The following is a 24,119-nucleotide window of genomic DNA, read 5'->3' on the forward strand; positions in this document are numbered from 1 at the left end:
TATTTGTGTATCCGAGAAAGGTTAAAACCACTCATACATCTTTAAAACTGTCCTGCTTATAAATAAGACCCGGTAACTTAGGGTTGCCAAACCACATAATATGAATATTTTGTACGGCAATATTCATGCCAATTGCATAAAAGAGGGTGCATAAAAAAAAGATATGAATACGCATCCAAGTTCAGTCAAAGTCGCTCTCTCAAGGAATCTACGCTAAAAATACGCTCTTGGTGGCTTCCCTTGCATTCTTGCAATTTTAACTCCCGGGTGGGTCATATGAGCAACAACGAATATCAGCCCTCATCTTTATCTGCCGGAGTACTCTCCAACGAAGCCGGCTCTCATCATTTAACAGTGGTGTCTGCTTCTGAATATTTTAATGCTTGGACGGACCATTGAGCCATCTAACGCGTAGGCTGGAGCATCAGCTATTTCTTATTATATCTCTACCGAATCTCAATGCTAACGGCTCTTAATGCTTCCCAATAATGGCCCACTTTAGTTGGAATTTTAGGCACGTTTCTGTGCAGTAATGATTATTCGCTTGTACCTTTAGTTACTTTTCGCTTAACTCCAGCCAGCACTGAAACTGTGTCGTTGAGATGTAAAGGGGAAAAAAAAAAAATCGATTTAATCAAGATCCAACTGTCTTTTCGTTTAAGTGCTTTGGCTATCACTGGCTAGACATTATTCGAACAACGTTAATCCAGTGTAGTCTTCAAACCTCTCATTACGCTATATTGGTGAGAAAGGCCTCTATTTCCGGTTCTCCGAGCGTCCTAATTACTTGTCTGCATCGATTGAGTCGCTCGCTAAAACTTGATGCGAACACGTCAGTATGAATATATTCATAACCACTAGATGTCGCTGGTAACTAACTGCTGATATTCAAATAATTGACAGATATATATATAATACTGGGTGTGTGACAATGGACGTCCTGTTATAGGTCACCCCCATAGATTATATAAGGGGAAGTCAGTGATTGAGTCAAAGCATCACATTAAAGATCCACCTTCACTTCCGAATTGGTGCGTCAGTCCAGATTACGTTAGTCAGAAAGTTCTGAAGCAACTGTTTTATGAGATAATAAAAATCAAATGAACTTGTGCAAAGCTGGTTTAACCCTGACACAGAGATTATGGATTGCACGAATATTGCCAACTTTGTATCGCGGAAACGAAAAATACAAGCTTAAACATGGAACAATAATACTTAAGTCCAGAAAAATAAAAATGCGCTTTTTTATTTGACTTCTTTTATACGAAGGCATTGGTGTATTATTTTTTTCTTTACATTTTTTACTGTTCACTAGATTTATGAAAGAGGGAATGTGTGTATATAAGTTAGTGAGGATGATAACGGATGGTCAGTGATGGATTCAAATGCTGTTAAATCTATAGTTTGGTAGTCAACTCCCGAAGATCAAGGTGATTTGCGTAATTATCTTAGTATCTGTATGACACTATTAAATTAGTGCAAGCCATTGTAATCGTATTAGGGAAAATGCAATTAAAGCTAATTACTGAGAGGCAAAAAGGATAATGCATCCCTGGGGAGAATAGAATGAGAAATAGCTGGAGGCTGAACAAAGTAACAATATTAGGGAGTCTTATGCCTCGAAGAATAGCATTTAATAACATTTTCTGCGCTGTTAACTTTCTCGCTAGTTAATTGGTCATTAAATTGGTGTTAAATACGATGAAAACAGTTCACGGTTGATCCTTTTATCTCTCTCTCTCTCTCTCTCTCTCTCCAAAAGTGTTGAAATTAATGCTAAGCCTGTTTTGCACTCTGTTCATTCCAAGTATCTCAAGAGTGCAACTTGCTAATTTTCTAATATTTGAAATGACACCATTGTGCAACTTACTAACCACAAAAACTTGTTCTAGTAAACCTGAGTGTAGTTTAAATATCGACCATAAACATATGAAGGAGATTAGTGGCATGTTGTCTATAAATTGCGTATATTATTGGTCAGTTTGCTGAATAAAAAAATCCAAGTTCCCGGTAGAAAAAACTTCTATTATCTGATCAAGAGCCCTCGCTTTCTGTTTGACACAATAGAGGCGCTCTTAATCAATAGTAAATAGTCAATCACAGGCAACAGGGAAGAAAACAGCTTTAGTCCTTTTTTTATTGATTGGGCCTCATAACAGGATTCAATATAAAATCCAAAAACGTCGCTTAAATAGCTGTATTTTTGTTGTAGAAGGGTTTTAGGAGCATCAGCGACTAAGGCCATATTGCTTCGTGTATACTGCTGTCTGTAAATTGCGTTTGTTGTGTATGGTCGATTTTCTGTTTGCTGGACATAACACCCAAATTTCCGGGAGAGAAAACTATGCTCCCTTGCCTTGAAACCGATTAACTCAGCCACGTTGTGAAAAAGGCCCATAAAAATTCTTCATCGAACTGATGTCTTTTCCACCCAGTGTCGAGAGGACGGCGATTCTACCAACTGTGCTACCCCACGAGCGCGTAGCTGTATTGTGTTACAAACTGCAACTCTTAGTAAACAAAAATAAAAATTCACTTTATAACAGTGCACGTCTTAAGTCCGCACCATGGCCTCTGAACACATTAAGAAATTTAACTTATGTACCCACTCCTAATGGAATTGGAGGCTGTTGACCCTCGAGATGATCTTTATGCCTCGAACTGATTAAAATAAAATAGAAGAAGAAGAAGAATTCTTGATTGCATACAAAAGGCACACGCCGTATACAATACCCTTCACGGCTATACTGTACATTTGTATAAACCGAGTTTGTATTAACGAGATTTTTACTGTAATAAGATAGAACATATTTGCAACATATTCTTAGGGCTGCAAAGTGAACACTATCTTTTTAACGTTTGGGACAGAGGGGAGTTAAATGAACACAGTTCTTTCGGTATTTGAAAGAGGGGTAGAATTTTCTTGTATGCATCCAGCTGCTTTAAACCTTAACACGGTTCTGCTTGTGGATAACACTGAAATTCCAGTAACATCCACATAGAGACTCGTATACAGAACAAGCCGTCTCTTTCAATATTTTGAGACAATGGATGTAAACTGGTTTAAATGCCATTGGCTAGATGGCACACAAAATCAGATTTTAAATTAATTTCAAGAGTACGCCACGATTTAAAAAAAAAAAAAAAAAAAATCAAAAGCATTACTGTGCAAAATCTATACCGGTTCTTCGAACACTTAAGACAATTGTATTCATTTACAAGGAATCTCTATTAAACCCCAAATGCCCAAACATCTGGGATTTCTTTCAGTGGCACAATCCTCTACCATCCTTGACGTCAGATCCCACACTAATCCTCAAATACAGCCGATTGAAACTGTGTAATCGTTTCCTACTGCCCAGGCACTCCCCAAAATTCAGGCACTGCTCCGTCTTGGAGTTCAACTGCAGTAAATGGCTACCGACAACAAATAACGTCGCATTCTCCTCGAGTAGATCACATCTGTTGAACTGGGATAAATTCTTCCAAATTGTGTTACGATGTTCAGTTCTGTTTCTCTTTATATTTTCCTATTTATTATAATTTCATTTGTACATGTTTTAATTTTGTGTAACTCATAATTTGTCATGTAATTGTTATTTTTACCAATTTAATCACATATAAAATGTAAAACTCCTGGCCATGTCTTGATGAGAATTATTGTTTCGAGTACATGTACCGTACGTACTTAGCAGCAATAAAGAAGTTTATTATAAACGCTGTGCATTGTGATGACATCATTAGAAGCAGTGACCCAGTAAATAATCCTACTTCTTGGAAAGTTGTGTTCCACGTGATAATGAACTCGTAGCTTCGTGTACTGTATTTTATTTCCGAAAACGTCGAGCCATAAATATGACTACCTCTGCCTGAGCCTGAATTTCTGTTTAATGTTATGTGGCTAAATTTTCTATGTACAGTGGCGGACAAAAAAACTGCATCACCTTAAAAAAAGTAACATTTGTAGTGAAACGTATATGATATTGTTTTATTACAGTAATTTTGTTTGTCCTAAAGCAAATTGCGTCAGATAACGCTTCTATTACATCAGCGTTTCTGTAAATACGGCGTTGGAAGGGTATACATGCTCATTAGTATCCTGTTTTGTGGAGGTGTAAGTATGGCTCCACATGTTCAGTTGACACCAATAAATAAAACTGTAACTGTTGCTCTGTCCCAGGAAGGGCTTTCTACGCGCTCTATCGCTGATAAAATAGGCTGCCACCAGCCAACAGTATCCCGGGTGCTGAAAATAAAGCGTGAAACCGGTTATGTGAAGAGAAGACCTGGGTCAGGCCGTAAGAGAGTGACTATGCCTTCCCAAAATCGATATTTGAAACGGCTATGCCTTCGTAATCGCCATGCTAGTGCTCCTGATCTAAAACTGGCTTTGAGATGGCCTCTGGTGTTGAAACAATGCACGAACTATCCACAGACGGCTTTCGGAATGTGGCTTTCATACTTATTGGCCCAAGAAGAAGCCTTTGTTGACCCAACAAATGAGGAAGATGCGACTTGCTTGGGCTAAAACGCATGTTTCATGGACAAAAGAGCATGCGACACCGTTCTTTTCTGACGAATCGAAATTCAACCTGCAAAAAGTGTAAAGTGTATTCGTGTCTAGCGGCACCAGGGGTTTCTCCCATCTCCGCGTTGATTTTCTTTGTGGGTGTAACAGTTCACTGCAAAGGCCAGAGATTTAAAAGTGTATGGATTTTGTAAGCGTAGTGTTGTGTATCGTTGTTCTTCTGGCCATTTAGCCCCTAGGCCCCTGCTGGAGCCGAACGTTGCCCACACTTAGCCTCGTGGAGGCAGACCAGGTACCCAGTAGTTGATATTTTACTCTGGCAGGCCCTGCCACCTAGTTTCCTGAGATTTCAGTGGCTAAGGCCTAAAAAAAAAAAAAAAAAAAAAAAAAATGTGGAGGAATAATCGCTGAAAAGGTTTAAGACGAAAGTGTTTTGCGTGCGCGGTTTGAATTTGGACTTGTTTTAATTTTTGACATTGTGTGGAACATGCGCTGGTGTATAGACAGAATAGGGGGGAGACTGAAGACTGGGAGGGAAAGTCAGAAATATGGGGACAATAGAGTAGGTGTCCCCAAAAGCAGTGGGACAGGCCTATGCCCCACCAGGAGTAGAGAAGCAGGGAAGGGAGGAAACAGGAAACAGTCTCCCCTCTGCCAGGGGATTGGGAATTAAAGGTGAATAGGGCTAGGGATTCTTATTCAGACCGCCATATGGCGTACGCAGGTAAATAAATAAATAAATAAATTTTCTGTTTATACTCCGGGACGACCAAACGGTCAGAGGAGTTTACAAGATACACAGAATACAAGAAACAGCACCGTATTCAGCAGTCACGGGCTTGAACCCGGGTCACTCAAGGCACGTGTACTTATGCACCCGCGCGCCTGACCACTAGGCTACGGCGGCATTCAAATTACTTTTTTTTTATGTAAACCCCAAACACGAGAGGTAGTTCCTGTATTTATGTCCAGTCTGGGTTTTTTGTCACTTGGTTTGTTTGCATGCACTCATCTTCGTCGGATAATTCCTGTGGCTGTGTCTAACCAGGTTTTTTGTCACTTTGCTATTTTCTTTGATCTTTGTTGGGTCCTTTGATCCGTTTGTGGTCTCACTTCGGTCGGGGTTGTCTCCTTCCATGCTCATTTTGATTTCCTCTTGCTCTTTGCAGTGTTGTGGGGTGGTCGATTTTCTTCGAGTGTGCAATTTCTTTTTATTCATTGTGGATGGCAATTTCCGTTCTTCTTTGGTCGAAGACTTCTCGTGCAAACCGGCTGAAAGCCGCTTAGTCGTCTTCTGTGTCCAAGAGATGGTGTTCTTGGTTTTTTGATATGTACTATTTTTTAGATATTAGCACGCATCTGTGTTCCTCAAAGCACTCATAATCGTGCATAATATGATGCCATGTTTCAGGCTCACCGCACGTGCCAGTTAGCTCCTCCGTTATATCCAGCGTGTTAAATTTTGCCTTGAATGGGCCATTGCCCGTTAGTAAGTAGGTTGCATTTAATCCCGGGGTAAACCACGGGGGGGGGTGACTTTTGGATACGTCTTGGCAACCAGTGGTATGAATCTCTTCGTCACTTCGCCTTTGTTTGATGCTGTCCATCTGTCCTGCCACAGCTGTAGCAGGTGAGCCACGATTCTGTGCTTTTCTGCTTTGCGGTTGTTTGGTTCTAGGGTGAGTCCATAGATTGTAGTGGTTGTTCCCTTAGACAGGTGATACATCAGCCCGCAGCGAGACACCTCCAAGTCCAGTAGGAGGACTCCTGTCAGGACTTGGAGGGTGGCGTGCTCACTGTTCTTCATTCACGAAAGATGATGAGCATAATGTGCTACGCTGGATTGTGTCCGGGTGTCTTTTATTTACTACTGTTCCTGCTTCTTTTTTGTACCACATCGTGGATATGTAGGTAATGGCTGGGATGAAAATTGCCTTGTAGTACAAGGACAGATTTTTTCTCTTTAATCCCCAGTCCCTGCGTGAGACTCTTCCTATTAATGCTGCGTAATTCCTTAGTTTTTCTTTCAGGTGGATGATGTGAGGGGTGAAGGATAAATTACTGTCGATTGTAATTCCTAAATATCGTATTTGTTTTGCAAGTTTTATAATTGCGCCTGCTATCTTTATTTGCGGTGGTCTGTGGATGTTGAGCACCCCTTTCAGTAGGACAGAGTTTGTCTTCGTGGGTGAGATCTTCAACATGTGTAGCTTTGCCCAATCCTGTAACACCTGGATTGCCTGGTTTGCATGAGTCTCCAGGCCCGATCTGGAATCCGCCTCCACCATCAGGACCAAATCGTCAGCAAAGGCCTGGCAGTTCACTTCGCCCAAGTCCTGAGCCAGGAAGTCATAAAAAACTATGTTCCCCAGGAGCGGCCTCAGAATCGAGCCCTGGGAACAGCCCCTGCGGACCCATCGAGCACTTTTCGAAAAGGTGTTACCACCTCAGTTCTTCGGTCAGTTAGGTAATCCTTTATACACTTGTAGAGGTTTGTTAGGAGTGCTGCCTCCCGGAGCCGGCCGAGGACGCTCGGCCACCATGCATGGACACGGACATGTGTTTTTGTGAAGGGCGGCTCCTAGAACGTCGGTTCAGCTCCACTTCGTATCTCTGTGAAAAACAGTATCACTACCAATGTGCCAGTTATGTGTGTGACGGAGGTTTGTGTGTTCTGTTGTTGTGTCTGGCCACTTGGCTACCCAGAAGCATCAGTCACCTGGACAAATGATTCTGGGTACTCGTCCGCACCATGCATGGCTCGGATGGGAAGCGATATGTCAGAAGACAAAAATCAGAGGCATATCATCCTGACTGCATAACACAGACTGTAAACTTCCCCGCCGGTCAGATGGTCTGGGGATGCATAACAAGCAAAGGGGTGGGGCGACTTAAGTTTATTAACTGAACGGTGAATGCAGAAACCTACACTGCTATCTTGGAAGAGTGCCTGAAACTTGTTATTAGGGATCACCACCATTTTTCTCCCTTAAGGTGCAGTCATACCTCAGAAATGCTGATATTACATTGTTGGACTGGCCTGGCTACAGTTCAGATTTGAACCCTATTTTGTTGGCTAAAATTTCTCAGAAGAAGCCAACAAGTAAGATTCAGCTGCAGGAGAGCATTGTAAGGGTGTGGTACACGAAATTGGGCAACCGTATATCCAGAAGTTGATTAATTCAATGCCAGATCGTTGCAAGACTATAATTGTGGCTTGAGCAGAAACAACAAAATATTGAGGACTTATTTTGCTGATTTACAGTACATAATACTATTACGTTAACTTGCCATTTCAGTTTGTAACACATAAATGCAATAAAATGTGTTTGGTTAACATGATTGTCATTTGCAGGATTTCTCATATTTTCATTAATTACGCATTTTACCCTTTGGTAGGGCAGTTTGGGAAGATATTTATGGCAGTTAGGTATATCAGGTGGAGTCTTTTTATTGGATTTCATTCACAGAGATATATATCCCATGTACCAAATGCATTTTGAACATTTCTGCAATGCAGCGCAAAACACATTATTTGCAAAATTCACAAGTGATTCAATTTTTTTGTCCGCTACTGTATATACCTCTTTACGTGTATATAGCCTTTTCATTTTTTTTCTTTTATCCCAGTCTCTCTCCCACTCGTTCATTTTAAAATCTTTTTTTTATTTTATTTATTTTTTTTATTTTTTATTTTTATTTTTATTTTATTTTTTTATTTTTTTTTATCCTTGCTTTGCACTCGCAGGCATGCCCTGTTAGTTCGGACTTTTTCTTGTTCCCCTTTCCCGTGTATTTTAAATAGCCTTCCATTCTTGTGTTCTAGTCGTCTTCCTGTCTCCTTTATCTACATATTTCCCCACCTGCACGTCTTGAACTACACTGCCCTACCATTAATAAATATACTCATAGGCCTTCTAGGAGACAGTAGTACGATTGTGAATATAAGCTTCCGATATCGACGGAATTAAGAGGCTTTCAGCGCAGAATGATCGGCTGCAAGCAATCAGTCTATATATGACATTTCAATGGCACTGAAGATCCCTAGGTCGACGATTTCTGATGTAGTCTAAAAATGGAAGCTGACTGGTGTTGTAATCGTCACGAAATGACCCGGAAAGCCTCTGAAGCTGACACAACGTGAGAGGATAGCCCTGTAAAGAATCATCCTTTCGGAAGGCAGTTCAACATTGTCGCAGCACTCAGGTCCTCAGTGAGATCATTATTGCCATCAGTAAAGGGCGCAGGACTATCATACAGCTGTCGACAACCCACTAATCGTCCAGACGCCATCTAGCTTGGTGTAAGGCCCACGGTACATGGTCTACCAATCTAACGGTCTTGCCTAGATGTGGTAGGTCCAGAGAAAGCTTCGTGATTGTGTTCTATCGACAGTGAAGGTGGAGGAGGCAGTGTGATGGCCTAGGACTGTTTTTCATCGTTTCACCTGGAAACAGGTTTTTTCGTACAAAATCGTGAATGCTGAGATCTGTCTAGACATCCTGGACAATAATGCGTTGCCTGTTTTGCTGCAGCACGTCGGAAATACCGTACTTGTATTCTTTATCCTGTATCAACAGGATAAAGCTCCATGTCATACTGCTGGCATTATGACTGACTGGTTTGAGGACTTCAGCGTCGAAATGTTGGATTGGCCAGCTCAGAACCTTGACCTTAATCTTGTAGGGAAGCTCTGCAATTAATTGGATCGTCGGGTGCATGTGAGAAGAAACTGCCGAAAACAGAACTGAAGTGGTTACCATTTTGAAGGCCGAATGTGGAAATTATTGGACGACATTAAAAAAAGTGGCGAAGTGTGTTCCATGTTGACTAGAGGCTGTCATAATGGTTTCGGCAAGCGTTATTAGTTTTCATGTAAATACAGATAATTTGTAGATATGTAGGTGTTCGGATATTAATGGTAAGGCAGTGTATGTAGCATGCTTTCTGTGTGTGTTTTTATCAGTTCTCTAAGAATATTTCCTACTTTATTTATAGGTTTAAGGACTACTTGTAGTCCACATTTATTTATTATTTATTATTTTTTATTTATTTTTATTTTTTCATTTTATCCACTATGATTAAAGATACGCGATGGGAGTTATAACCAAACAAGTACAGTATTTTCCAACATTATTTTTTAAGTTCGTTTCCTTACACCTCGATACATAGAACCATTCTTTTATGTGCATATATTTTCTTATTTTGTCATTTGCGCATGAATTTTAGAAATTTCTTCAGCAGTAAATTTGGCGCCTCCGTAGCCAGGTGGGAAGGAGCAGCAGTGCGTAGCACACGCTTCTTGATTAAACCGGGGTTCGAGCCCGTCACCACCAAATACGGAGGATGCGGAAAGGTCAGGGAATGACCACCGCATGACCCGGAGCAATATGGCCTTAGTTGCTAATGCTCCTTAAAAAACCAAACAAACAAGCAGTAAATTTTTTTTTCAGAATGTTTGCTACCGTACTCGTTTTCTTTCAAACTCCTCCCCCCCCCCCTTAAAAAATCCTACAAGCATTAAATTGCCAAACTCTGCAGGCCACTCAGTAGGAAATTTGCATTCTTGCCAAACTTTTGCATAAAAATTTCAGCGAATCTACCAAGATCATCAATATCATCATGTATGATCTGATTTAATTTTGTGCCATGGACTTTATATCACAAAACTTTTAAAATTCGTATAACATGAGTTCGTGATAATTTCAGTTCAGATGATAACCGTCTTGCTGACTTCTCGAGAACTTGAACTCGCCCAGAATTTTCTGTAGTTCTGACAGAACGTTGCCTATCACTTCTAGGAGAGTAGAATACTTCTAATGCTCTTAGTACTCTTAAGTGTTTGGTTTTGGGTTTAAATGTATTACCATTCTTTACGATTAAGAGTCACACTACCAAGTTTGTAGAGAAGCTTCACTATTGGAACTCTTTCTTTATCTTTATTCTTTATCTTGCTCTTTCTTCTTTATCTAACTTATGACGCAATCTGTATACAGAATAATTTCAGTAGCTGTGAGAACAAAAATAAGGTCCCTTTTTGTTTGTTTTAATTGTGATTCCAAACAAATGGATGTTGAAGGTTAAAATACTCTTGCATCGTGTGCATGAGATGGATGAGGATCGAGAAGGAAGCAGAAACTTCTTCACATTAGACTTGAATTTCTATAAATTTTAATATTCACGAAATACATGAATTTTAACGTTTTTTTCGAAAAACATAATTAGAAGTAATGTACGAGTTCTGTATGGTTGAATAGAACGACAAGATTACAGATTCCATTCATAAGAATACTGCCCATGGAACGATCCGAACTATTTGCTTCTTAGCAAGTTCTTTGTGCAGTACCCAAATCAATTTGGAATTGAGTTCACTTGAATGAGTGCAGCCACAAAACCATATGACTTCACAAGCCAACTGATACCACATAGATGTGTTTGCTAATTGCCAAAGCAACTAAAGCTATGAGGCGTTAGTATATTATATCTGAAATTGCGCGTATTCTCTAGTTAATTTGCCCGTTTGCTGGGAAGAAAATCCGAGTTTCTAGGGGGGGGGGGGAACATGCAACCCTCACCTGAGAATGGCAAACTTGACCATAATCACATTATGAAAAAACTTATAAAAGTTCTTTGCGCCATCGAAGGGATTTCCCGACCTCTTCTACCCAATGGAGGGAGGACGGTAATTATAATCTCTCTGCTACCTGGGCCTGAGCTAACAAAATCCCGCTAAGCTCCATGGCTTTTAAAACAAGTCATTTTTCCCTTAAAATCAAGCGCCAGTTCTCATCTTTAAGGCACTTTTATTTTTGGCCTTAACAATTTACACAGCAAATTTTCGTTTGGATATTAACGCAATGTGCACAATAAGAAAAGCTCATTTTAATTAAAAGCAAGTAGGCATTAACATCCAGCCGTTAAACATGCGTTTACTGGGATATTGCTCGTCCATCAACTCGAGCAACAGTTAACAATGGCACCAACAGCTGCCCAAGCTGCATGTATACTTATTAAGATAGATCCGTCAGATCAAAGCACCTCATGCATCATCTCATCTCCCATGATCAATAATATGCACTCCTCTGGGATCGCTAGTAATTAGGTTGTTAGCTAGCGCTTTGTAGTCTCACAGACAACTGGGGTAATAACATTTTCCTTTCAACAGGCTGAGGCAATGGTTTCTATGTAAGAGACCGTGATGATAATACTTTGAAGTATGCACGAATATCCCTTGAGAAATAGTACTTGTTAAGAAACATAGATGGCAGCACATGCGACCGCTCCCATCTGGATAGAATAGATTGCATTTGCCGAATGAGAGATGTGATCTGTTCTTTATGCTTCGATGCGTTTGAATTGTAAATATGGCTTTTCCCAAATGAGTCATTATAAAAATAGCATTTAAACGTTTGGGGATTATCAGCAGCATCCATTTGCTATCTTTGATGTAGACAAATTTGAGTTTTGCCACGTTGTAATTACAATGTTGTGAATGCAACTATTGAGTGGCAGATGAATGAGTTACGTAGTCTACCGCGAGACTTGAAACTATAAAAAGCAAACTCATCTTACAAAGTCTATCAGGAATGCTATGGCAGACGTATGATGGTCGAACAGCGACAGTTAAACAGTACGTCCCAGAGCGAGGAATCCCCTTGGGAACACAGTTGATAGTCTCGACAAATTTTCTTCATTTCTTTTATAGTAGCCTCGTGCATCAGAAACGAGCCTTTGTGTTGGTCGTCCAGCTGAGTTTGTTCAGTCTGCAGGAGAAATTGGAAACCAGTAAATGTGAGAGAACAAACAGACCACCCCAAGGAATTGTTAGACGTAATGAAAACGAACAGAAGACTTCTTCTTTGTGGATACTGATCAGTTTGAACTTTCTTCACCTTTTACTCGTAAACGTACTGTTTCCTGTGTTTATCTTTTACTTTTGTCTACCTTCTTTCTCTCCCTCTCCAGTGTCGTGTCATCTGTTGCAATCTCTCCTTCTGTTGAAGTATTTCAGTTACTCAGTACACAATCAGTTTAAGTCGTAGCTAAGAAAATTCCAAAGAAAATAGCTGTTATTATGAATGCACGAATGCACTTACGTGGATTAAACATGTCCTGTCTTTCAAGTTTTTGTCAGTTTATGTTATCCTCGGAAGAAAGTGGACAGAATTTTTTTCTAAGTGTGTCTCTAATCTAAATCAGTTCTGCAGTCCCAACGTTATTACAAATAAATAAATAAAATGCAGTTATTGTGTTCTTAAATCGCATATGTTTTTGAATTAAAAATTAATTTTTTTAACAATTTAAATGCAGAGTATACATATTGTTTGTGGTTTATCTGCTCTTATTAATGTAAAGTCAACCTGCTCTTTTCGAAAATAGCATGTTTCTAAGATACGAGATACATTGCCTTGTATCATAAAAAAAGAAGGAAAAAAAACCAGCTATACAGCATTAACTTGTCTATTATTACACAATAAACATATTTTACTGAAATGAAATCATATTCAGTACAAATACAGTACTGTATATACATATTGTACTGAACTAAAAATCAAATGAACTAAAAGACCAGACTTAATGAAAACGAACGGAAGACTTCTTCTTTGTGGATTCTGATCAGTTTAAACTTTCTTCACCTTCCACTCACCGTTTGGAAAATAAACGAAAATGTATTTATATCAACATATGAGTATTTGACACTTTTTAGATTACATCTGTTTGTTACGCCATTTGAAGATAACGGACCTTAGATTGTATATGTCCTTCATCCGTTGCCTACAGCTGGAGAATTTCTGAGCCAATTCCTAAGCTAGTACAGATTTCCAGCAGGTTATTTGGGAAATAAAAAATCGAATATCTGCATTTTGAAAATTTTTTTAAATCAGTCCCTATACCTGCATGCCCTCATAGTAACACAGTTGGTAGAATCGTTGTCCTCCCCACACCAGGTGGAAAAGCCCTGAGTTCGAGTCCCGTCTATGACGTGAGGAATCTTTATGGGCCTTTTTCGCAACGTAGCTAAGTTAATCGGTCTCAGGCGAGGGGATCTCATTACATACACTGCAGATTGTCGACTACGTAAACACTACAAACTTTCATTATCAAGAAGCAAGGCCATTCAAACAGAGTGTGGCTTCATTGGGAAATTTGTTCATTTTGATTAATGGCATTCTTTGAAATGCACTCTAAATCGCTGCATAGTTGGGTCTTATCTTTATACTCAAACATAAATAATAGACGATAAAAAAATTAAATTTTTCTTTGTTTATCATCTTCGAGCTGTTTAAAATTTAATTCTGCTGTTCCTTAAACATTCTTAAACTGTATATCCGCGCTTTAAAATCGGTAAACTTTTGTTTTCACTGTTAAGGTTAAGTTTAAGGTTTTGTTTTCACTGTTAAGACCATTAGGACAAGCTCGGTGAAATAAAATGGGAACAGTATATTCGATTACCATCACTAGATTCATCCCCAGGTAGTATGATCTTGAGCTAGTACACTACTACTACTCTCGCTATTGCCCACATTGTTTAAAATTATATCTTCCGAAAACTTGGATTGAAATAGTAAAGCAAATCACACACAACGTACTGACACGATATACCCAAGCCTCGTGGCCTTAATTGCCTCTGCTCTTATTCTGAACAGCCCAGCCGAACTCTTGAAGCTAAACACGCTAACAGTAAACGATTAGTGAAACCTATATGTTGTTATACTAAATTTGGAATTTTAAAAATTGGATTACAGAGTTTTGATGATGAATTATGGGCGTGATGCGTTTTGTTTAATCCGTTTGGTGATCCTGGATTAGGTTCTAAATATTTTACTTAATTGCTGACTGAATAGTGGCTACATTTCGTAAGTTCTAGCTTAAAAAAAAGGGTTTGTTTGTTTGTTGTGGGCTTAACAGCGCAAGGGCAACATGACCATGGTGCGCCTTAAAAAAAGGGCTTTAGAATGGGTGTTTTAAATCCCTTTTTTCGCCGTATGGTTTAATTATTAATCTGCGGAGACTTAAAGCAGACAGTGAATATCCCGTTTGTTCCGTGTCGTTTCTGAGGAACCACTTTCGTGCCCAACCTACATCCACGTTTGCGGTTGTATCCCATTAATTAACCCACGGTGTGTATGCGCATCTTATTCATTAATGAGTTCACTGGAGTACCATTACAGCAAATATATTCACCCCAAGTGTTGAACAAAAATTGCATTTTGCATCATTTATTGCTTGGATCCATATTTAACCGCATTTATTTTTCAGGACACGTCTCTTTATTCGTTTCCTCTATAGTAGTTCATTTCTTGTACATAACTGGATATCAGCTCTCTGAGTTAAGGGACTTGGCCCAGTTTAAAACACCGCTACCTTTGCTTGGTTTCTTTATAAACACACAGCGAGCTCTCTCGATTTTTATATGCAACTAGCTTTGTGGCGCCATCTATGAATACATTTCTGAAAATTGGGAAAACTTTCAGTTTTATTTTCAGTACTGTCAATATTCGGTTTGTAATATCGTAAGAATGTCTTATTTGCTTTTTAGATACAGAGTATAGAATTTTTATTGCTGAAGTCTAAAAATCTAGCTGTTATCTCTCTTCGTGATATGTTTCTCTGTAACCTAGACTATTTAAAAAATGCAACTGGGAGCAGAGGAGTAGAATTTAAAACACGAAAAGTCTCTAAACTGACTTCTTAATACATAAACGTGGTTTGACTACTTACCATGACTGCGGTGATTTTAATCTGGTTAAGTGCCCAACGTAGTGATGCTAAATGCGTTCTGCCTCCTGGTAATAAATCTTCCAACTCATTTTAAAAAAATCAAACGCTAAGAAATGCTTTTCGACTATGAAAAAAGGTAAAGTAGTACTGGTAGCAAGCTATCTCCTGCACGACGTGCCCTCTTGGGTAGCACAGTTGGTAGGATCGCCAACCTCCCCACATCGGGAGGAAAAACTTGAATTCTAGTCTCGTCGATGACAGGAGGAATTTTTATGGGCCTTTTTCACAGTGTGACTGAGATAGTTGGTCTCAGCGAGGGTGGCATAGTTTTTCTTTCCAAAAACTCGAGTTTTTCGTCCAGCAAACAGAAAATCGACCAAATAATTTACAAACAGTATACACAAAGCAATATGGCCTTAGTCGCTGATACTCCTAAAACCCTACTATTACCACTACAACCTACTCGACGTAAAATCCAAAATTTTGCATTCTTTTCATGATCAATATTAATTTCAAATGAAATGCTAAGCCTCGTAATTGAAGGTTGATTTACTATCTCCAAAATAGCCACCACCTAATGCTTATATCATGCCACTGAAACCCCAAACAGGAAAATCATGCACGAGTCATACGACCCAACATCTCTTAGTGTTGTCCGCTATGAATAAAACATGACCCAAGAACCAGACCAAAGATACAAATTAGCTCCTAGAGGTCTGCCGGAGTAGATTTTTTGCCCTACACACTAGTGGACTTTTTTCTGTCTTGATTCCTGTTAAGGGTATGCGAAGCAATCAGACCGATGACCTCTTTCCACTTTAATGCTTTACATAAAATGATGCATGCATGCCAAACTCATCTTTGTTGCAGCCATGTTTTATTCAGAGAACTTGTTACAAAATAATGAAGACTGGTGGATTCTTCAGAATAGTTCTCTAGATACCTTAGTGATATGGCAAGCACAAACATGCCGTAAGTGTGGGTTTGGTGTGGCATCCTTACTAAGTACATTGGTAGAATTCTGGAAGACTAACAACTCAGGCACGACTTAAAATGTAATTAACCTAATGAGAATGCAATACCGATCACTCATTATACTGTTTATCGATCTTATTTCAGCTTGAACGAGGTGATTTTTATTCAGAGGCCAATACAAATATTTGTTTTCTTGAAAGAAATATATATAGGTATAATAATTTTGTGTGGTGCATTTAATATAGTTCACTGAGAAACAATAAATAAATCTCGCGACCAAGGGCATTACCACTATATCCATCTTTAAGCAAGGAAATTGTTGTTGTTAGGTTTTAGGAGCATTAGCCTCCAAGGCCATTTCTTTCCGTGTCTTGTCTGTAAATTGTGTCTTCTGAGGGCGGTTTTCTTTTTGCTGGACGAAAAACCCAAGTTTCCGGGACAAAAAACACATTACCCTCGCCTGAGACCGACGCGTTGCCACGTTTTTAAAAAGGCCCTTAAAAATTCCTCACGTCGTCGACGGGACTCGAACTCGAATCTTTTCCACCCGTTCTGGGGAGGATGGCGATCCTACCAACTACGCTACCCACGAGGGCAAGGAGATTGTAAATAGCAAGATCATCATAAAAGATATCTAACTCTGCATTTATTCATACTAACATATAGCTAAGAAATCTCTTGGTCACCTCGCAGACAGTAATCAAAAAAATTTCTGCCATAAAATATTGGATTGTCATAAATGGCAAGTAGTCAGACTGGACCAATGTAACAAGTGCGGGTCGCTCAGGGGTAAATGTTCGGTCCTCTCCAATTTTTAATTTTCATAAATGATACTAATACGTTGTGAATTCGTCAAATCAAGCGATCATAATAAAGAATCAAAGAAATGAAACAGAAATTCTCATTCAATTGTTTTCTTCAAAAATATGTATGCCTGACCCACGTTTAAGTCTATGATAGACTTGACTATTAGCAGTAAAATAATAATTTATTTATCTTTGCATTCGCGTGGCAAATTAGTAAATATACAAATTTAAATAACAAATAAAAATAGAACTAAATATTCTTCATTAATAAAAGTAACAATTCTGTCTGACCCCTTAAAAAAGCGTTGAAAAACCTGTTACGACATGCAAATCAACTAACTACATAAAAACCGCCCATTTTTGGAATCTGTATTTCGAAATTCCAGTCGACCAAACTGTATTCAGTGACAGGGTGGATGATTCTTTGAGTTGGAGTGCAATAAGGAGAATGGAAGCAGGACACATTCAGCCCAAAGTGATCAGATGATTGATTGTGACTCATTACGTTTTAAGGAAACCTTGTAACCAGTACTAAAACACTCAGGATTATATCTTAAGTTAAGGCCATATAGATGACTGCTATATGGCCTTAACTGCGAGGCGTCACCGGGACTTTATTGCATGGAAACTTAATTCAGAGCTCGATGGAACTATAGGAGAACTTGTATCCAGGAATTCCGTTTATTGGAGGCTACCATTTGAATTGATGCTGACAGCTGGATGACATCAAGAAGTACAACGAAGCATGCTGAAAATTCCTGGTTAGTACAGTGGTTACGATACCGTTCTTCCACACGATGTGAGAAAAAAACCCAAATTCGAATATCTCGAAGTGGAAGGCGCTTTTCTTGAAATAGTCCTTCTCGGGTAAGGGGTTTCATGATTTTATTTCACAGAAACTGGGGGTTTTCTTCCAGCAAAGCGGCTGAAGAATATGCGCTGTTTAAGACAATATATCATCGCTTTGGTCTTAGTTGCTTTGGCACTGAAGCCATGGTGGTGTATGCTGATGAATCGATGTACAATTTTCACTCTGTTTTTCAACGCATATTTCTGGAGGGAACGAGGAATTTTGATTTCATTCCGATGCGTCATGGAAAGAGACACGTTTTGAGGTGGCTTTTTAATGGTGTCTTACATATTTCCCAGTATTCCCTCAAGGAACTCCCACGACTGTAACATATTGATCATGATCCTTATGTTCTCTTATTTTCAGGAGAATTTGGTCCCCACTTTCTTTTAATGAACAGTAATGCATGTCCGTAATACAGCTCTCGGAGTTAACACCCTCAGGGAAGAGTAAAGTCGTGTGGAATGGCCAAACGGATTGTCAGTCACAGGCCCTCAGAAACCGTTCTGAGCTAACATCAGCCCTTATGTAAAAATGAGACTTGGCATCTCCAAAACTAATTAACAGCCTTGATGTCAAGATGAGGAGTTGATGTTATTAGTGGAGAGACTAATGTTATTAGTGGAGTCCCCCAGAGTTCAGTGTTGGGTCCATTGTTGTTTTATGTATTTATTAATGATATTGTTGAAGGTATATCAGGCTTAATGTCTAAGTTTACAGACGATACGAAGGTCGGCAGGGTTGTTAACGACACTAATGACAGTACGCTACTGCAACACGATCTAGAAAAGTTGAGCAGATGTGCTGAGAGGTGGTAACTGAAGTTTAACATTGACAAATGTAAAGTACTGCATATGGGTAGCAGTAATCCCAGAGTAACGTATCAACTGTGTGGTGCTACACTCAGGTAGAGAATGAAAAAGACCTGGGGATAATTGTGCAGTCAGATATGAAGTTTTCTGAGCAGTGCAGACGGTCTGCAAGAGTAGCTCATGGTGTCTTGTCAATGATATACAGGAATTTTTCTAGCAGGAATAAGGAGGTGTTTATCCCCTTTTATAAGGCAATGGTCAGGCCACGCCTTGAGCACTGTATATAGGTCTGGAGGATGTAGGAAAGATGTAGAGCTGCTGGAACGAGTACAGTACAGAGAACGGCAGCAAGATTAGTGAATGGAACAAAGGGTTGCTCTTATGAAGAAAGGCTTAATTTTTGCAAATTACAGTGTCTGGAGACTAGGCACCTGCGTGGTGATCTTATTGAGGTGTATAGGGCCTTGAATGGTTTGAGCAACCTCAATGCAGGTGGGATTTTTCCTCTTGCCCAGATTAATCGCCTAAGGGGACATAACTTCAAATTGAGGAGAGACAGTTGTAGAATAGATATGCGGAAATTTTCCTTTAGCCAGCGGGTGGTTGATTGCTGGAACAAACTGCCATCTGTCGTAGAAGTTGACAGCTTGAATAACTTCAAGGCTGAGCTAGACAAACTTTTGGAGTGTATGGATGGGTGAAATGTGAAGGTTTTTTTTTTTTTTTTTCCCCTCTGGCTGTTGCAGTATAAGTTTGCTTTCTTGCATCGTATGTCTCTGCTAATGCTAATGTTACCTGTATTAATACCCACTGAGATCACACTCCTTATTAGGATACATCGACGTGGACTATTGATGCTCATTTGTATAACTGTATTTTTTTCAGATTGAAATAAAATTTTAAAACTTATTATACTATGATAAAACGTTATTTTTATCATAATCTAATAAAATTTATTTTCTTTTTTATGTTTGTTCCTTAACTTTTGAGCAACAGTGCAGATTCGTTTTGTATACTCTAATATGTATACCTTTTCTTGGCGTACTAGTATACATACTTAACATTATAATCATTACTATGTAATGACGTTACTCACTTAAAGAATTGCCAGACTTGTAATAGCCAATGGTATTTTTGTTTTCTTTTATTAGAAAGGGTGTAACGTGGAGTCATCGTAAATCTATGATTATTGTTATCATTGTTTGGTCTCATGCATACGTGATGAGCAAGGATGTGTCCCATTTTGCTTGTTTAATTTGCTGGGAAAAATATTGTGGTTAGGATTTTTCAGTCAATGGAAGAATGCTATTGATATAAAGGACGAGAAGAGCTGGGTAAAAATCAGAACCTTGGGTACTCCAACATTGGTTAGGAAGCAGTGCAGTCTATGCTCACAAACAGTGCACAATTAGAGGTAGTCACTCGAAGGGACAGCAGTGTGAGGGTATGTCAGTGATTTGCGAGGTGGCTGTCTGGTAATAGTTAGTGATGACAGGTGGTTAATTTGTCAAGATCACGCCTACCCACAGACAACAAAAAATGTCTTTTCCTCAAACTCTTTGCCCTTTTTATCTCTACGTTTAGAATATATTGGGAGTGAAGCCAGGAAGATTCGCAAAATCGAGCTTCTCAATTTTCTCTTTCCAGAGCAGCTGTCGATTGCCAATAATCACTCGCATTAGATCACATTTCATCTTTTTTATCCTCAAATTCGCTGCTTGTTATGGACATTTCTGTTCTTCGGAGCGTCATGGGACTGTTGCGATAAATATTTGTAACAAAGCTTTTCTACAAAGTGACTTCGATATTTGATACTTTTCTATAATCGCGAATTATGGGACGCACTTCCGATGCTGACACACAGATCTCTGAGACGTTTTTTCGCTACAGTTTTTGACACCGAACGAGATGAGCTCTGATTATCCTTGGATGTACAACGGAACAGTTGGATGAATAACTGCAAAATCAATTATATCGAGCCTGAAAGCTTTTATTGAGAAACGGGCTGTTGGAAACAGAGTGGCAATAGGAGATAGATATTTTTGTTTACCGTTACCCATTTCATACACGGAATTGCAAGTGTATACATCCCCAAACAGCGTTTAGTCGACGATGAATCGCGGCTGGTACCATATTGCTACCACGGGTCCATGTTTGGTCCTAGAAGCACCTAAATCACTTTCAGCCCCAGTGCATCTCATTAATGAGGCCAGAGTTGCATTGATTGAGAATGAGTATGTATTATGGGCGGAAGTACAGAAGCCAGATTAATGAATATTACTTTTGGCTTATCGTATTCAAGTTAATTGGCTCATTTAAAAATGCCAGTAATAGCTAGCCTCATGTGGTTATTAAAGCTTTTAGAAATCATTAGAGTCACTATTTTAATATGAAGTTTATGAATTATGAAGCATTTTGCACGCACAATAACTCTCAATGTCAAGCCCTTCCTCGTTTATACACGCTATTAAGCACTTTGACTAGCTAACCAAGAAGACTGAGTAGAAATATCCTGTTCGTAAAAGTTTTATTTTTTAATTTCTGTCAGAAGATAGAAAAATCTGTCTTCCTAAAGAAATCACCAGAGTTCTTGGAACAAAACTTATCTAAAGAAGTTCAAAAAAGACATTTTACCACCATTTTATTCTTTATTTTTGTCAGCTACTATTACCATCACGATTTAATCGTGCCGTTTGGCGCAGATGAAAGATAAAAGAAGTTTTTTTATCAACAATTTCATCATAAGCGACGACTACTTTTCTCTTTGGTGGACTAGATGAATAAACAAAATGTTAGAATGTTGGAAAATTAGATGCCTTACGCTTACGTGGAACTTAACTGTGGACACGTGGAACTTATGTGTGAAAGTCCGTGGACTGTTTTGTGCTCTGTCATTCGAAGGTTTCTGGTCCAATTTTCATTGTGAGAAAAACCATCGTCTTATTTTCCCTCATTCTAACATCTTGTTTATTCAACTAGTCCGCTCAGGCGAAAAGTGCAGTCATTGCTGAAGATTTTCACAGATAATTGAATAATTGAAGATTTTTGTTGGTAAATTGAAAAACTCGCAGATAATTGAAGATGACCTATATCATCAGTCCATATGCCAACAAGATGGTGCACCCCTTATTTCTCTTTTCATGTTCGTGAATTTCGGTATATGAATTTTAAAAGAGGTGGGTGGAACGAGGTGATCAGGTTTCATGGCCTTACGGGTTTTCTGAGGAACAGTTTTGCCAGCTGCCATTACCAGAAAATATACACAAAAGTGGAGACCAGAGGATTGCTAAAAGAACAAATTAGTTTTAATCTTATGGATGCTAAGACAGTGATTAAAGTTTTCAGATATTATTAGGAATATTTCCATGCAAGTATCATAACCTGTTAGAAGGGCTAAACTCTCCTTGAACAATTCATGATACTTATGTCGATTTTTTTTCTAATAACGCATTGCACAACGTTCATTGTGTGAATGAAATAATCCCCTTGTCGTGTACAGTAGGCAGTAAATAGGAATTGTCACGTAACTTGAGTTGACAGGAAACTTCTGATATGTCCCTCATACTTTTTTTAAAAGTTGGAATTAAAAAAAAAAAGTAACTGTACTTTTTTATGGTTATCTGAAGCATGAATTGCTGTTGAAAAGTAAAGTACTGCAGTATACCATGGATGTTTGAGGAGTGGGAAGCTAGTTGAAATTCTTTGGTTTTATAATATAAACATCATGCTAAAACCACCCGGATATATGTTCCGGATGGTTCTAGTATTATGTTCGTGAATTGAGTGTATTCTCTAGTCGATTTTCCTGTTTGCTGGATAAAAATCCGCGTTTCCGGGGGAAAAACCTTGTTATCTACTCCTGAGACTGACTAACAGCCACGAAATGAAAAAAGCCCATTAAAGCTCCTCGCGTCACTGACGGGATTAGAACCCGAGACTTTTCTACCCGGTGTGGGAAGGACGGTGATGATGTCACTGTGCTACACGCGCAGATTAGTTTTATAATGGTGGATTTCCGCAACTTTTAGGGAATGCAGAAAGAGATACTCCCACAGAGTAGAAGCTAAGCTGGATTTTTGAAATTTTCACTGAGATAATTAAGTCCATGATACACTGATGGCAGTGTATCTGAAATCCCCTACTTACCCTACTACAAATTCCGTTGTCGTTTTGTTTGTTTTGATAAAGTTTTGAGGGATTTCGAGTTTTTGTGGGAGGAGGGGAATATAACGTTGTCCAATATTGACTAACTCGCTGCAGTGTAGGAGGATACTTCTTTTTATCCCGATGGAAAGTAACTCACTTTATAGAAGAGAAAAGGTTAATTCGGTATTGAATTGTAAGTTTATGCTGGCTGATTGATTACTATGTTCTAAATGATTTGGAAGAAAATGGAAAAGGAACTGCCAATTAGAAGAACCTCGACTATTTTATAGTGATCTTTAATCCATATTTTTCTAACGATTTTACCTAGTTAGAGCAGTTATGAGGAGAGATGCCCGGTTTCCCATTTGTCTTCACTCGTAATTTCCTTGCTGGTCTTTTAAAATACTAAAATTAGCAATGCTTAAACGAACGACATAACGCAACTGATTTAAATTATTCACAAGCTGATCCTTTTTGGTAGTAATTTACCGTTGTGTGACTTAATTCTTTCTTTATGGATTACTGTAAGTAAATTTTCTTGGAAGCTGTATTTTTATTAAAATATTAAACAATTTAAGATAAACTAACATGTATGTAATCAACGTAATTAATTAATAATAGTCACTGTGACGCAATTTCTAACCGTTTCAGATAATTTCTTTGCTTTTAAGAGAGTGAAAGTATTTTCATTGACTCGCCCATTATATAAAAATATACAATAAAGTTAAAAATAGATTTAATCGGGTATATCAAGATATAATTATCGCACAGACAATCGCGAGCACTGTTATCAAATTTTAATGAAGCGGTTGGTGCTGCCCTCTATTGTCACAAAGGAAAACAATCTGTGATGCTAGTTAAACGTTCATGGATGAATAATGAATATTCTATACATTTGCTTATGATATTGCTTTGTTTTAAATATTAATATCAGGTATGAAAGGTTCTGTGTGTTTATGGCAGTCTAAAACGTTATTAAAGAATCATGGTTACCGAAATTTATCGATCACTCCAACTCCAATGTTTTCCCTTTTGAGAAGTGTCTATGAATTAATCACAAAGCTTTAGGGGTATCTGATGAGCATGATCTCTTGGAAAAGTAATGAAACACAGAAAGTATCTATGTGCCTTAGCAATACTCTCATATCTCTCACTCACGTAGAACTAACTGAATCGATTATTACCACAATATCCCTCTTAAGCCGATTGAATATTTCATTACTTTCTAATCTCAACAGTGCTTGGTCATTATTCGATACACCATGTCGCCTTGTATTGAC

The 24,119-nt window shown here is 38.7% G+C and overlaps 1 protein-coding gene across 10 annotated transcripts in view; it reads left to right on the top strand.

The window, feature by feature from the left end:
* homer (protein) overlaps window positions 1-24,119 on the top strand; it is a 651,652-nt gene that overhangs the window by 344,459 nt on the left and 283,074 nt on the right. The window lies entirely within an intron of this gene.

The sequence above is a fragment of the Mastigoproctus giganteus genome, chromosome 1, assembly GCF_048544385.1.
Source record: "Mastigoproctus giganteus isolate SK-2022 chromosome 1, ASM4854438v1, whole genome shotgun sequence".
Lineage (NCBI taxonomy): Eukaryota > Metazoa > Arthropoda > Arachnida > Uropygi > Thelyphonidae > Mastigoproctus > Mastigoproctus giganteus.